The sequence below is a fragment of the Erpetoichthys calabaricus genome, chromosome 10 (genome assembly GCF_900747795.2).
Source record: "Erpetoichthys calabaricus chromosome 10, fErpCal1.3, whole genome shotgun sequence".
NCBI classification, from domain to species: domain Eukaryota; kingdom Metazoa; phylum Chordata; class Cladistia; order Polypteriformes; family Polypteridae; genus Erpetoichthys; species Erpetoichthys calabaricus.
This window is the reverse complement of record NC_041403.2, coordinates 57,909,751-57,924,980: the sequence shown is the minus strand read 5'-3', so window position 1 is coordinate 57,924,980 and position 15,230 is coordinate 57,909,751.

Genomic DNA, 15,230 nt, shown 5'->3' with positions numbered 1-15,230 from the left:
AGGACGTTGGACATCTCTGGGTCCACGGTTCTTGAAGCTGATCCTCCAATTAGCTGTGAACCATCCAAACCTCATCAAGACTGCACAGGTGGTGAACCAGGTGAGGGCAGGGAAGGTTGAAAGGATCTGTGATATCCAGGGTGAACTTCTCCAGGCTGGTAGTAAGGCTGTCCTCCTGGCATTACAGGCAATCTTTGCTTCCATTTGGGAGATGGACGTCATCCCAACTGACTGGAAAATGGGACATGTTGTCCCTATCTGAAAAGGGAAGGGTGATCACCTGGGGGAGAGCACTGCTGTTGTTGCTGGGTAAGGTCCTCACTAGGGTCTTCATCAATAGGGTTGCTCACCTACCAGTGACCAGAGCAGTCTGGTTTTACATCTAAGAAGTCTACAATCGACAGCATCCAAGCACTGGGGGTTCTCATTGAGCGTAAACGCGAGTATTGGCAGAGTTTCTTTGTAGCCTTTGTCAGTTTTCGTATGACAGGTTTCAGAGGTGTTAATACAATTACAAAGGTAATAACCGATTAGCAATTAAATGATTAAATAAGGATAAGCTAAAGGAGTTGAGAATTAGAACACTGAAAGGATGGTTGCTGAAAATGGGAGTTTACAGTCATATGTGAATAATAAATTAAAAGTCTGCCATTTCAACTAGCAATGGCCATTAGCAACACTAGTAATGTACTGGCAATATTTTCAAATTAATTTAATGGTATTTAACACTGTCAATAAAAACAAAGTATCAATTTCTATCAAAAATATTCCATTTTCTGGATGTATTGAAGTTTTTTACTGGTAGTATATTTGTTTAAAACCCTCTGCTACTTTTGATTTCATTCAGGTGATTCCAGGCCAACTGGATGTGTATCAGCTACTGTGCCATCTTCAAATTACAGTTTATTGACAGGTGTACACAGTATAGGGAAATGCATGTCTAAGCAACATATAACTTGCTGCCACTTTCTGGTGACATAATCAGCAAATATTAACTGTCAAACATGAACATTCTCATGAAGCTTTAGGAAACTTTTTGAAATAACACTTTACAAATTAAACTGGCAATCTAAAGTTAGCACAGTTCAATTCAAAAATATACATTTTAACACTTCAAAGCTAAATGGAAAGAACTAATAAGTTAATTTCAGCCAAAAAGTCTAGTATAGAGTGTCATCTCTGGCAGTTTCCACAGCATAGGAAACACAGTTCAGCTATGTAACCCATTACATACAGGTACATGGGAAACAAAAAAATGTTGACATAATGGATGTAACTAAATAAAAATAAAACTTAAGCTCATCTGTATACTCTTTAGATAGGCAAAGTAATTCATCAGTAAAACTGCTAAACACTCAAAATAAAAAGTAGCCTCAACTACAAATAACTATTACCTCTTAATGCTTAATATTGTGACACCTTTTTAGAAGTGAATTGTGCTTGCAAGCCACTACCATACATTCTATTTTAAATATGTTCTACTAATTAGCTTCTTTTTCTGGTTTTAGTTTCTTACAGTAATTCTATGCCAACCATATATTGTATTTTATGTAAACTTATCAGGAAGTGACTGACATCTATGTTCCTAAGAGACTGGATTCCATCTAAGTATTAACTTTGTCTTGTCAGTAAGGGACATGAAAAAAAAGGTTTAAAACTGCTCACACAATCATTAATGACATCCTAATGGTTGTCTTACATTCATTCTGCAGTTAATATCTGCCCTTCTCTCCTCTGAAATGGTCATGTCATGGTCAGACCGGCAGGCTGCTTCCCTAAGTTGTCAGTTATTTGTCACCGACAAACAGAATCACAAGATCCTTAGCAACTTCTCGGAAAGTCTGTGGATCATTACAAAGCCTTTTTTGACACAGAAATTTCCAGTGACAGCACTCCATGAGGAGAAGGAACTTGATTGCTATGCTATAAATTATTCTGTAGAAAAGGGGGCAATGCAGTATTTCTTACAAATAAATAAACCCTGGGTGTGTATAATACATTTGATATACATTGTTGTAGGTTTGATACATTGTACAGCAAAAAAGTAGTATTAGTTTCAGTACATTAATTGAAAATCTCTATACGTCCATTTATTTAATTCAATCAGTTCATTACAAGCTTATCCTAGTACTATTAGAAAGGATAAAATGTAATGTTTTTTCATGGCACCCTCTTCCTCACACCTACACTCATTTAAACATTTAAACAGGGTCAATATAGTACAAGAAATTACTCTACAATGCACACTTTTCTTTCAAGGGAAGAATTGAGAAAATCAACACAAACATAAGAAGAATGTGCAAACTTCACATAGACGGTGATCAGGCTTTGAGTGAAATGTTGGTCCCAGGAGTTATGTGGCAGCAGCATCAGCTTCATTGTGCCATCCTCCATTAAGAATATCATCTTGGAACTATTATTTAAGTAACGACAACAACCAAGAGTGTTCTTTTATAATATAATATAACTGTAATTATAAGCCTGTGGTAGAATGTTAGTTTAAAGAAGGTCCAATGTTCTTTGACCTTAAAATTAGGTAATGGGCAGTTATTTTGAAAATATAACCAATCTTTGTAATTTTAGATTTAGAGTTTGCTGCCTTTCTTTGTGTTCCCTGTAATTTTAGATTCAGTTTGTTCTGTCTTTTTGTTCCCTATAATTTTATGTTGTTGGTCTTTATGGGTTTATTGACCATACATATTTTATTGTTCTGTTCATATATACGGTGTGTGTATATATATATATATATATATATATATATATATATATATAGTATATATATATATATATATATATATATATATATACTAGGGGGTTTGCCCCCTGCTCTCTTCGCTCACCAAACCCCTGGCCTGCACTACGTGCCAGCCATTTCGCGTCTCTGCCACTCGTGTTGTGAAGAGGGGGGTTGAAGGCACCCCAAAGAGATGCAGTTGCTCCTCCAAAACCCCCTCTTAAATGGTGATACAATGGGAAACAAATACAGTTTTTTTTTTTTTTTTTACCTCCTTTTTGCTTTGTCAGCTGCTGGTTTGCTGCTGCCATGCCACGTGATCTGCATCTCGCACGGCACTTCAAAACATTTAAAAGCCTGTAGAGCAGCTGCCTTTGTCATTTATTCTTTGTCTTTTATTTCCGACCCCGGGTGTGGTTAAATCTGTTGGCACAAAGTCTCGTCTCATGGGATGTGAGTTCTTGATATTTTTTAGTTTATAATTTAAAAACGTAATAATTATCTAAAAATCTAACAACATCACATTAAAGTTCAATAAAGTCTGAAAAGAATGATGCCAAACATATATATGTAGGTTTTAAAATAAGCCCGATTTAAAGCGTGACAAAAATGTGACTTAAAATCGTTGCACAAAATCAATGTACTTTTAGGCTTAGGATTTTATATACAGTATAGAGAGTAGATATATGTATATAATATATACACACACACACACATATATATATTCTTCCCCAACACTCACACTTCTGCATTCATTACATTTACTATGGAAATTATGGCAATTGAGTTAGTGCATTAATTCACAAATTCCATGATTGGGAACTCTGATTAATACAAAATGTTTTCAGTGGTTGAACAATTGCCTTATGCATCACAGCAAGCAAGAGAGATTTATCTCTGCTGTGACTTCCTCAAAACTGTTGACTCAGGTGCTTTACAAAGCGAAGTACTCTTCCCAGTGTTGTACTGTACATTAGACATGCAAATGAGTGCAGTGCTTCATCTTCAACACCAGCACAGTATTTTAAAAATGTGGATGATACTACACTGGTGGGATTTTTAACTCCATCTGGGGAATGTTTCAGCAGAGACACGTTCAATTTTAATAAATGGTGCTCTTATACTTTTTTGTGTTTTAGGTTAAGAAAACAGAAGAGGTGAACATAGACTTTGGAAGATGAAATGTAGTAGTCCCTATTGCTCAAATAAATGCAGAATTGACTGACTTAGCTGCATCATACAGATATTTGGGAATCTTGGTCGATGATCATTCAAGATTGGGTAACTGTGTCCTAATCATTGTTAAGAACTTTCAGAAGAATAATTTTTTTATGCAAACTGGATGACTTCAGTGTTAATGACTTAGGATGGTATAATATGTGTTTTGCAGCATGTTCAGTTCAGTTTTCTTATTTGAATTTTTCAAAATATACCCACTCAAAATAATTTTGCCACTGATTAAAGTAGCAGCCAGATATATTTTCCAAACAAATCTTGATCAAATCTTCAATGATCTTACTCATCCTCTGCACTATAAAATGATTTCAGTAGCTTGACAGAAAGCATAATTCTGCAATGAAGAATAAATGCAATACATTAGGCTATGGTTGCCTTTAGAAATTCATTTGTTAAGTGGTGCAGAGTATACTGCTTAACCAGACCTGGAAACATTCCAGGTATACTACATAGGCCTATACAGTAGGTGAGAATCTTTCTTTTCTTTTACTTCATATTTTTAGTTTCTTTTGCATTGCAATTGCCAGGAGAAGATGGGAGTTCCGCTACTTTCTCATTCCTTTTACCTGCCTTTGCCTCAGCATCCCATCTGGGTCTGCTGCTACACAACATTTGTTATGCAACAGTCACATAATGGAAGGCAGGTGAGACAAAAAGGGGAACCTAAGATGGTGGCATTGCTCAAGTATTACATAAATGTGCCCCTGCAACAGTCATTATCTAAAGCTCTCTAAGTAACTTTGTTTTGGAATCTGCCCAGTTTTCATGATTTTTTTTTACCTTGCTTTGTTTTTTTTTTTAAATTTACAAATGTAGTCTTTCCACTTTCTTTCTTCTTCTGATCTTCAGGTTATGGCCTGAGTTCTTGCCTATGAGTTTGCGCCTTTGGAGTTTATCACCATATTGTTAGTTTCTTGTGTATGATTTGTTCATACTTATAACTTCATTTTTGGATTAATCAATAAATTTGCATTCCTGTTCTGTCTGTAAACGTAATGCTGCTCAATACCCAGTACTTACTCAGTCAGCTGCACTTTACAGGTTTTATGCCAAGCCACGTTTATGTAGCTTGGCTTCTGCTGCAGGGAAGCTAATGCCAAGGGGTTGTCCTGAGATAGTGCAAATATTAACTAATGGTCACATTGTGAATTTCCCCTTGGGATTAATAAAGTATCTATCTATCTATCTATCTATCTATCTATCTATCTATCTATCTATCTATCTATCTATCTATCTATCTATCTATCTATCTATCTATCTATCTATCTATCTATCTATCTATCTATCTATCTATCTATCATTGTCTCAAAACAGTATTGGACATTCTCAACTGATCAGAGAGAGAAGGATTTTGAAGTGCTGTCAAATAATGGTACATACTGGTAACAGTGAGTATGACCTAAAACTGTAAGTTGTAAATTGGTCAGTAAACAATAACACTGCATTTAAGGATCTTAATGGGAGCACAGTTTAGGATATCAGGATAGGCATGGATGTTAGGGTGCGTATGAATGTCTATCCTGGATTGATTCCTGTCTTATGCCTTATGAGGGTAGACTGCCATCTGACCTCCCATAATTCTACAAGTCGATGAAATGGATTTAAACAAATATTAGTTAAATGTATTATTTACTGTCCATACTGTGCTCTTTTACTGTTGATGACTATTCTTAGAATGCTGATTTATGCTTGTCTATGAAGTTACTGGCATGGGTATGATGTTTTCATAGGTCAGGTCAAATAGGAGCAATTTCATTTAAGGTCTTCATAAAAAATAAAAATCTATGCATGCTATGGTTCTTTCAACTTCCATCTTGTAATCATTTTAAATTGTTCAGTTACTATACTAAATAAATTTCACTCTTAAGAACTGCTGTGTTACTCATTCATTGCTGTGTCATTTTTACTTTATTGACTGAAATCATTAGTAGAATTCTCAAAACCTTTTTTTCTGATGTTTGAAACCAGTGATGTCTAGGGTTGCCACATGTCCCTTATATACAAGACATGTCCCATATTTGATAATTTTGTCCCCTGTCCTGTACTGACCTTTCAGGGACACCCAAATGTCCCGTATTTAGTTCATTTTCAAATTTCGTAATAAAAATAGATTTTTACTACCTTCTTATGGTACTTAGTTGTAACTTCATAAGTAATTATACTTTCTTTTCTCAGATTCTCTTGATGAAAATAACCCAAATGTAACAAGGAAACTAGTGTTTGCTGCCTGTTTGCATCTTGTTCAGTTGCTATGAATGGCTGAGGACAGCGACACTGTTACCGTTTTGCTCTCCAGCCATGCTGCTGTACAGTTCTGTATCAGAATTGCAACATACAGTGACTGTCAACAAAGTGTGTTGTTAGTACTTGCCACGGCCCACTTTTTTTCTAACTACCTGTATTAAATAATAATAATATTTCTCTGTTGTTCTGTATTAAATACATATTTTCAAAAGATTTCACTTTTACAGAATTTTTTTAGCTTGTATTAAATAATTTTCAAATGATTTTACTTTTAATAGATAGATAGATAGATAGATAGATAGATAGATAGATAGATAGATAGATAGATAGATAGATAGATAGATAGATACTTTATTAATCCCAAGGGGAAATTCACATACTCCAGCAGCAGCATACTGATAAAGAAAATATTAAATTAAAGAGTGATAACAATGCAGGTATACAGACAGACAATAACTTTGTATAATGTTAACGTTTACCCCCATGGTTGGAACTGAAGAGTTGCATAGTGTGTGGGAGGAATGATCTCCTCAGTCTGTCAGTGGAGCAGGACAGTGACAGCAGTCTGTCGCTGAAGCTGCTCCTTTGTCTGGAGATGATACTGTTCAGTGGATGCAGTGGATTCTTTATGATTGACAGGAGCCTGATCAGCACCCATCGCTCTGCCATGGATGTCAAACTGTCCAGCTCTGTGCCTACAATAGAGCCTGCCTTCCTCATCAGTTTGTCCAGGTGTGAGGCATCCTTCTTCTTTATGCTGCCTCCCCAGCACACCACCGTGTAGAAGAGGGTGCTCGCCACAACCGTCTGATAGAACATCTGCAGCATCTTATTGCAGATGTTGAAGGACGCCAGCCTTCTAAGGAAGTATAGTCGGCTCTGTCCTTTCTTACACAGAGCACAAGTATTGGCAGTCCAGTCCAATTTATCATCCAGCTGCACTCCCAGGTATTTATAGGTCTGCACCCTCTGCACACAGTCACCTCTGATGATCACTGGGTCCATAAGGGGCCTGGTCCTCCTAAAATCCACCACCAGCTCCTTGGTTTTGCTGGTGTTCAGGTGTAGGTGGTTTGAGTCGCACCATTTAACAAAGTCCTTTGATACTCCATCTGGACCCGCTGCTTTGCTGGCACAAAGTCTCCTCAGCTCTCTGCTTACTTGGGCTGCTGTAATTGTGGGTTGGGGGAAACGCTATCCTATGCTGGTATCAGTAGAAGAATAGGTGGAGGGTGTAGTACTCTGAGGTGAGAGTGAGAGTGTTTTGTTTTCCTCATAATCCATTAAAATCCTTGCTTTATGTTTTTAACTTATACCTCTACTTTTATATAATATATTGGTCTGGGTGTGTAGGGGGCATGTATAAATTTATATATATAGTAATATAGAGAGAGATTTTAAGAGTGTCCCGTATTTCTAATTTTCTAATCTGGCAACCCTAAGTGGTGTTTCAACATAAAGTGAGTTCACAATTATAAGTCTTACTTCATTTAACTGGCACACTCTGCTGACCTCTTAGTACATTTACCACATCAAATGAACTCCTCTGTGTTTTCTATTAAATAAGACAGAATTAAGTATTTTAATACATGTTGCATGTTGGTTGGACATGCAAGTAGGAAGTTCACCGTATTCTGCACATGTAACGATACTGCTACTACTACAGTTATTATTTTAAAAGTGGATAGATAAAGAATATGCCTAGGGTCAAATTATCCCAAGGTTGTCTAAGATCCATTTGATCACAAAATTATATAGGGGTTAAGTGAATGTTGCCTAAAAAAAATTCACAAAGACAAATTAAATCACATGACAGAACCATAAAGTCCTAGTTTAGCAGTGAACTGCCAGTGAAGTGAAGAAGATGATTCACACTTTATATGATACAATATGTAAAAGCTACTTTTTCATGGGGCTAAAGAAATACATATCCTTTGGATTTTTAGATCTAATCTTAATGAGGTAGCCTGCAACCATATACGTCAGGAGATCTGAGTGACTCAAGTGTCCCAGCTAAAATCTCATTCTTTTAGGCTTCCCAGTGCCTCAGATACCCATCTAAATCAACATAATATGGGTTTATAATGTGTGTGTGTCACATACTGTAGAGTAACTATTAAAAAAATAAAATGCAAGTCATTTAATTATGTTGAATCATAACTTCATTGTTGTGGTTGTTGTAATCATTACAGACATTTTGGATCTGCTAGTTAGCACTGCTGCCTTACATGACCAGACACTTGGCCTTAGTTCCTCACAAGGTAATGACATTCTTCCTGTGTCTTGCATGAACTTTATAAGAGTGTTCTAAATTTCCTAATACATTCCAAACAAATAAATGTTGTGTGGTAGTCTAAATTGATGCGTATGGTAGAGAGTGATTGTTTTGTATACATCTACGTTATTATGCAGGGATGTCAAATGCAGTTCCTGGAATGACACAGTGGCTGTATGTTTTTGCAGGGGCCACTGTCTTAATTAATATCCAATTACAGCTACTAACAGAACATACTGTACTATGTTGCCTTCATTTTTATTAACCTTTGCTTCCTTCAGATATTTTCTTTAAGAAACAATAAATAAAACCAAAGTGAGCCAACAGTTGACCAGGCTGACTTTGATCAAATCTGCAAATATGCACATGTCTCTTTCATACAATATCTGTCTCAAAGCAATGTCTGAATGAAAACGTGTAGGTCTGAGAAATATTGATTCACTGTGGTCCACAAAGCATTTGGGTGGTGATCTCAGAGAAAAAAAATCACTTTTGGAAATAAATGGGGTGTCAGAATGACAGCACCAACAAACCATAGATTTAAATAAATTGGTTTCATTAACAGCTAAATAGCAGATTGGTCGGAATGAAAATAGTGACTGTCCCGTACTTTTAGCTGATCACCTGTTGGCTTGCTTTGAATCTCTTTAGGTTTTGGCTGCTGGTTGAAAAAAAACAATTAAGCAAGTTCATTATAATTAAGGCAAAATAATTATGTTAAATTAGCACAGTATTTAGCTACTACTTGAGAAAATGGTGGACGAAGATCTGAGTCTGACATAAATGCTCTAATATCATCAACTTATGCACAGGCAGTGTGGTGTAGTGGTTAAGGCTTTAGACTTCAAGCCCTGAGCTGGTGGGCTCAAGTCCTATTACTGACACTATGTGTCACTTCACTTGTCTGTGCTCCAATCAAAAAGAAATGTAGCAAATATTGCGACTCACCTTGGTCAAAGGCATGATGTTGTATATTATTGTTCAATAATGCTTTTGTCGATTACTTTGTGTTCAGGTATTGATTGCTATGGTCTGCGTATTTTGGGACATATGATTTCCTGAGTGAAGGGTATGGTTTAAAAAAAACACGCTGTATTGAGAGTTGGTTAAACAGGGTTCAAAATAAACAGCATTTGAAATGTTATTCTGAGTGTGTTGCTGTTTCAACCTAAAGAACATTACACATGAGCCAAATAAATAATTAACAGCGATAACATCCAGAGGTGGGCTCTGACCCTGTACTGCTACAATAAGCTATATAGGACCATGGAATGGAAAAAGTAATATGAGGGAATAAACTGAAAAATCGAAAGGAATTCATTTTTGTCCTGTGATAAGCTAATTGTAGACAATGATTCTGCCAGCCTGCCAGACATTTACCTCAGTGACCATATATGTATGGATTTTATTTAGTTTTTATCATGTTACTAAACCAAGTTCGCTGAGATGCATTTTTAGACTGGAAACATTATCTTGATGCCCTTGGGATGAGCAAATTTAAGTCTGCATTTTAAAGTAAAAATCAATGATTTATTTTAAAGTATAATGACATTTTAGCAAAACATTTGATGCAGCATATTAAAGTATGATTCATTTATTTAGCAGATGCCACAATGATTATTATTCCAATTATTTTCCATGTAACTCATTATCCTTGTAGCAACTCCTGTGAAAAGGCTTGCTTTGTGTGTGTGTGTGTTTTTTTAAACACAGAGTATATAAATCATTATTTTAAATCATCATTTTTATGTTTTTCAGCACAGCTGTTCTATTTTATTTTTAATCCACCTGAGCTGTTCTTCAACAGCTTTTAACATGATGAGAATACTGCACGCTAGTATGATTAATAAACACACTTGATTGCAGCCTGCAGATGGCCTCTTTTACTCCAGAATTATGATTTATGTTCCATTAAAGTTTTCTCTTTTTAATTTGTAACAAGCAATTTTATATGCCTTTGGATTGCAGTACAATATGCCCCAATTTTCTGTAAGGGCTGACAGGTGAGGAGAGCTATTGTGGTTTTAAATAGACCTGCTTGCTTGCTACAGTACCTGTTCTTCACCTGTCTATATTTGGTCAGCACAGTGGGATCTTCCATTAATTATTAGACATACAGAATGTTATCAAGAACTGTGGGTGGCTTTGCTAAGGATTCATTTTTCTCAGAATTCAATTTTTTTTATTTTCTACTGTGAAAAAAAAACTACCTTATTTTGTAGCAAAATAATCCATTGGTACGTTTTGCTTTGTAAATAATGAAAAACGTGCTTCATATTAGGAACATTGTATTAAGTGTGTTTTATGAAAAAGATAGTTTCTTTTGAAAGATTTTCAATGTAATGTGGTAAAGGTTACAGTATGAAGCATGTGCAGTCACAGACAGATAAATATACTTATAATGGGATGGACAGACTGGCGTCCAAGGTGGGATTGGCCCCATTTCCTTACCTAGCTAGGGGGCCAGTATAATGAATGGCAAGGAAAAGAGGGTGGTCCACCTGATGGGGCATTGCTTCCCGGACAGAATGGTTTGAGCAGTGGTGGACCTATAATTTTGGGGCCCTGAAGACTGAAGTATTATGGGGTCCCCATTGCAACAAATCTGGTTAACCACTGTTCATAAAATTAACTTGTTACAACAAATCTACTGTTTGTAACTAACAAAGAGAATATTTTTATTACCTTTTAATATTTTCTGTATTTTAATTTTAAATAGGTAAAATGGTTATTATTTATCATGATAATATTATATATTTAGTATATTTTAAGTTTTCTTAAGATCATTCATGTAAATAAAAAAAAACTAACCAAAATGTTGTCCTTTACAATGACCAAATGCAACAAAATATGCTTTCATTTTTGCAATTACGGCTAGCCTAAGTTAAATTATTTTAATCTATAATAATAAAAGGCAAAGCCCTCACTGACTGACTGACTGACTCACTGACTCACTCATCACTAATTCTCCAACTTCCCGTGTAGGTGGAAGGCTGAAATTTGGCAGGCTCATTCCTTACAGCTTACTTACAAAAGTTAGGCAGGTTTCATTTCGAAATTCAAAGCGTAATGGTCATAACTGGAACATATTTTTTGTCCATACACTGTAATGGAGGAGGCGGAGTCACGTATCGCGTCATCACGCCTCCTACGTAATCACGTGAACTAAAAACAAGGAAGAGATTTACAGCACGAGTCACACGCGGGAACGAAGGTAAATGACGTTAATTTTTGACTGTCTTTTAATACTGTGTAAGCATACATATTAACACATGTGCAATTAAACGTGTGCATTTACGGGGTGATTTCTCAGGCTTAAAAGCTCACCTTTTATCAAACGCGGGAACAAAGGTAACTGACGTTGTTCACTGTCTTTTAATACTGTGTAACCATACATTTTAACACATGTGCAATTAAACGTGTGCATTTACGGGGTGATTTCTCAGGCTTAAAAGCTCGCCTTTTACTAAAAAGGTAAATGCAAAACTATTTTCAATCGGTTTATTGAAACGCTCCCGTTAAGGATTGCAATAACATATTCGCGAGATAAAAGAACGAAGTAGGGGGAAATGGAGGAAGAGCCGCGAACAGCTAAGAGCAAAAAATTAATTAAACAATTGAGAACAGAGCGAGTTAAGCATACAAGCATGTTCATAAGGGAAAGAAAGCACGGTGTAAAACGTAAGTTTAAATTAAGTTTATAGAAACGCTCCCGCTGCGGATTGCAATAACATATTCGCGAGATAAAAGTTTAATGAGAACACACGAGGTATAAACGAACCACACGCCGTGGCGCAACGTTAGGGGCAACAGTTTCAACCATTCTATGATCTGCTTCTCGCAATGCTCTAATAGTCGGATGTTAGCCGACTTGCTGACCGCAACGTTAGGGGCTTCAACTATGGCGCTGACGCCACATCTCAGTGCCAATACTTTGCAGACTGTACTTAAAAGACACGCCCTCCTCACTGGACAGTTAAAAACACCAATCAAACTAACGATGACATCAAGTATTACCCAATCAAAAGTAGGAAAGGAGGCATCTTCATAAAATGCGTGTGGGATGATTTGCATGACACGCTGCTTTAAAAAAAAAAATGATAAAAAAAATACGGGATAAATCCCGTCCAGTATTGATTCAAAATGGGACGCGCAATTTCATTCTCAAACGCGGCACGATTCCGTATTTTAAAGGACGGGTGGCAACCCTACAGTGCCAGGTAACCACCCATACAATCAGATTGTGATTCAGACTAGGAATGCAATGAATGTAATTACCCCGATCTACATACAAGGCGAAAGTCTTGCAACATTCAAAGATGATGGTTTGGGATAAGTACACCATACAACATAAAAGAGCTTATGAAGCCTTGAACTGAAAAAAGCAAGATCTCACAGATCGTAAAAAAAAAAATAGGAGGTAATGTCGTTTTACTCGCTGTAGATTTTAGTCAAACATTACCAGTTATTCCACGAGGGAGACCAGCAGATGAACTCAACACGTGTTTAAAATCCATGCTTCTCCCACGCTCGGTTATATGTCGCGTGTTCTCGGGTAGGTGCACCAAAAAATGTATACATTTAAGCATGTAATGGGCAAACAAAAAATGAGGTATACCCGAAGGCACTGCAGTAGTACTTAATGTAACTTTACTTCTTAAATGTTAATGTTTTACTGTTTAATAATTTATACGCTTCTTATATGTTGTTCAAATTCTTTTATCAAAATACCACTGACAGCGCAATGCACGATAACATGGAGTGAATACACCATACGCATCCGCCCACGGCTGCCCTGCTGTGCGCAGATAGGAGTTGATTCTACAATAAAATAAAATAAAGATAAAAAGAGTAAAACAATCATCACCCATAAACCGTGTGTGTGTGTATATATGTGTATATATATATATGTTGATATGTGGATGTGGATGTGTATATGTATATATATATATATATATATATATATATATATATGTAGATATGTATATATATGTGTATATGTATATGTATATATATGTTTATATGTGTGTGTGTGTGTATTTTATATATATAAAACACAGCAACACTCATAACAATGACAACACAATTACATTGACAATCATGTTACGTTATTTTTAAAATGTTTCCTTTTTTTTTCATAACCTCTTTAATACACTACTTCTCCGCTGCGAAGCGCGGGTATTTTGCTAGTTTCTGTAATAAAGGCTAATAGTGTTTTAAATTATTTATAATTATTTTATATTAAATGTATTTAGAATTAGTTGTCCTTAATTTTAAAGATTTTTGTTTATGGCTATCCTACATGATACTTTAATACCTTTTAATTTTCTTTTAACACTAGAATTACCAAAGCCTATGAAAAAACTCATAGTCCCAGCCCACCTTCTATCCCTTCACACCTCTCCGTCAGCGTCTTTTGTCTTTTAAATGTGTCGATCAACACAAGCAGCCTGCTATCCCATCTCCTCACCCACCACCACAGCTCAATTCGCAAAGAAGGTTCTCAGTGCTCCGTGTTTATCTTGGAGTGAAGTGCTGGAGTTGGAGAGGGTAAATAATATATCGTTATTTGGAATACATACATTTCACGTGTGTTCTGTGTCTACAAAAATCTATGTAAACACATGTTTTTCATGTTTTAGTAATAAATGACAAAATGTAGACATGAAATGTATAATCTGTGAAGCCTGAAGTCCAAATATCAAATATACACTTTCACAAAAAGCATAAGTATAATATGACATCTTCTGTGGTGCAGTGGTAAGAAGTGCTGACTTCTAATCAAGGGGTTGCCAGATCAATCCTGGCTACCTCCCAAATTTACCATTTTGAGTAGTGAGCTGCACTTTTTGTTAATATTATATAATAAACACATACATTTGAATTGCGTCTGTAACAGCCGGTGTAAGTTTATAGTACTTGTAAAAGTTAGCTTTTTTTAACTTTTATTCTCTCAGTCACGATCACAATACAACCCCCCACCACCATCACCCCAGATCTGACGCTGTTAGTTTTTATTTGAAACAGGGAATAACTGTAGATGTGAGTGGTGTTTTGAGACAATGGAACTGGAAATTCTCTGATCTGGAGGGATAAAAGCTGACATACAAAGGCTGGTGAATCTGCCTTCTTCGTATCTCACCATTACTTGAATTTTTTTATTCAGTTTTATTGAGTGTTCCTGCTCACGCTGTATTAGTATTAGGGAATCCATTCCCGGATGGGTTTATCCATTCCCGGGAATTTGGGAATCCCACATTTCATTCCCGGGAATCCCGGGCTCCCAGGGATGACACAGTGCATGGGCATCTCACATGTGAACGGTTTTAGAATGACCGACACTTATTTTTAATAAAACTACTGCAATATGTTGACACAAATAAAAGACTAACATTATCTACAAGCAGTTCTTGCTGTCATATACTGTAAGTACATGTATCTAGTTAGTTGCAGTAATAAGAGCGTAGAAAGCACAACGTGTCCAGCGTGTGGTCGTCCAGGCTAGAGTGCACCTTCATGCAGAGTACGCCAGCCACTAAGAAAGCATGGTCTGTCTCCACTGAAGTAGGCAGCACAGTCATCAGATACTAATACACTTGTTCTAAACAACGCCTGCGCTTGCCGTTGCTCTGAAACACCACCATTTCAGCTTTTACTGATGCATCCAGTTTCTTGTCATCATTCTGTGATGGCAAGTTTCTTGGCACAGATAATGCAGATGCAACAGACTGATGCATTGCA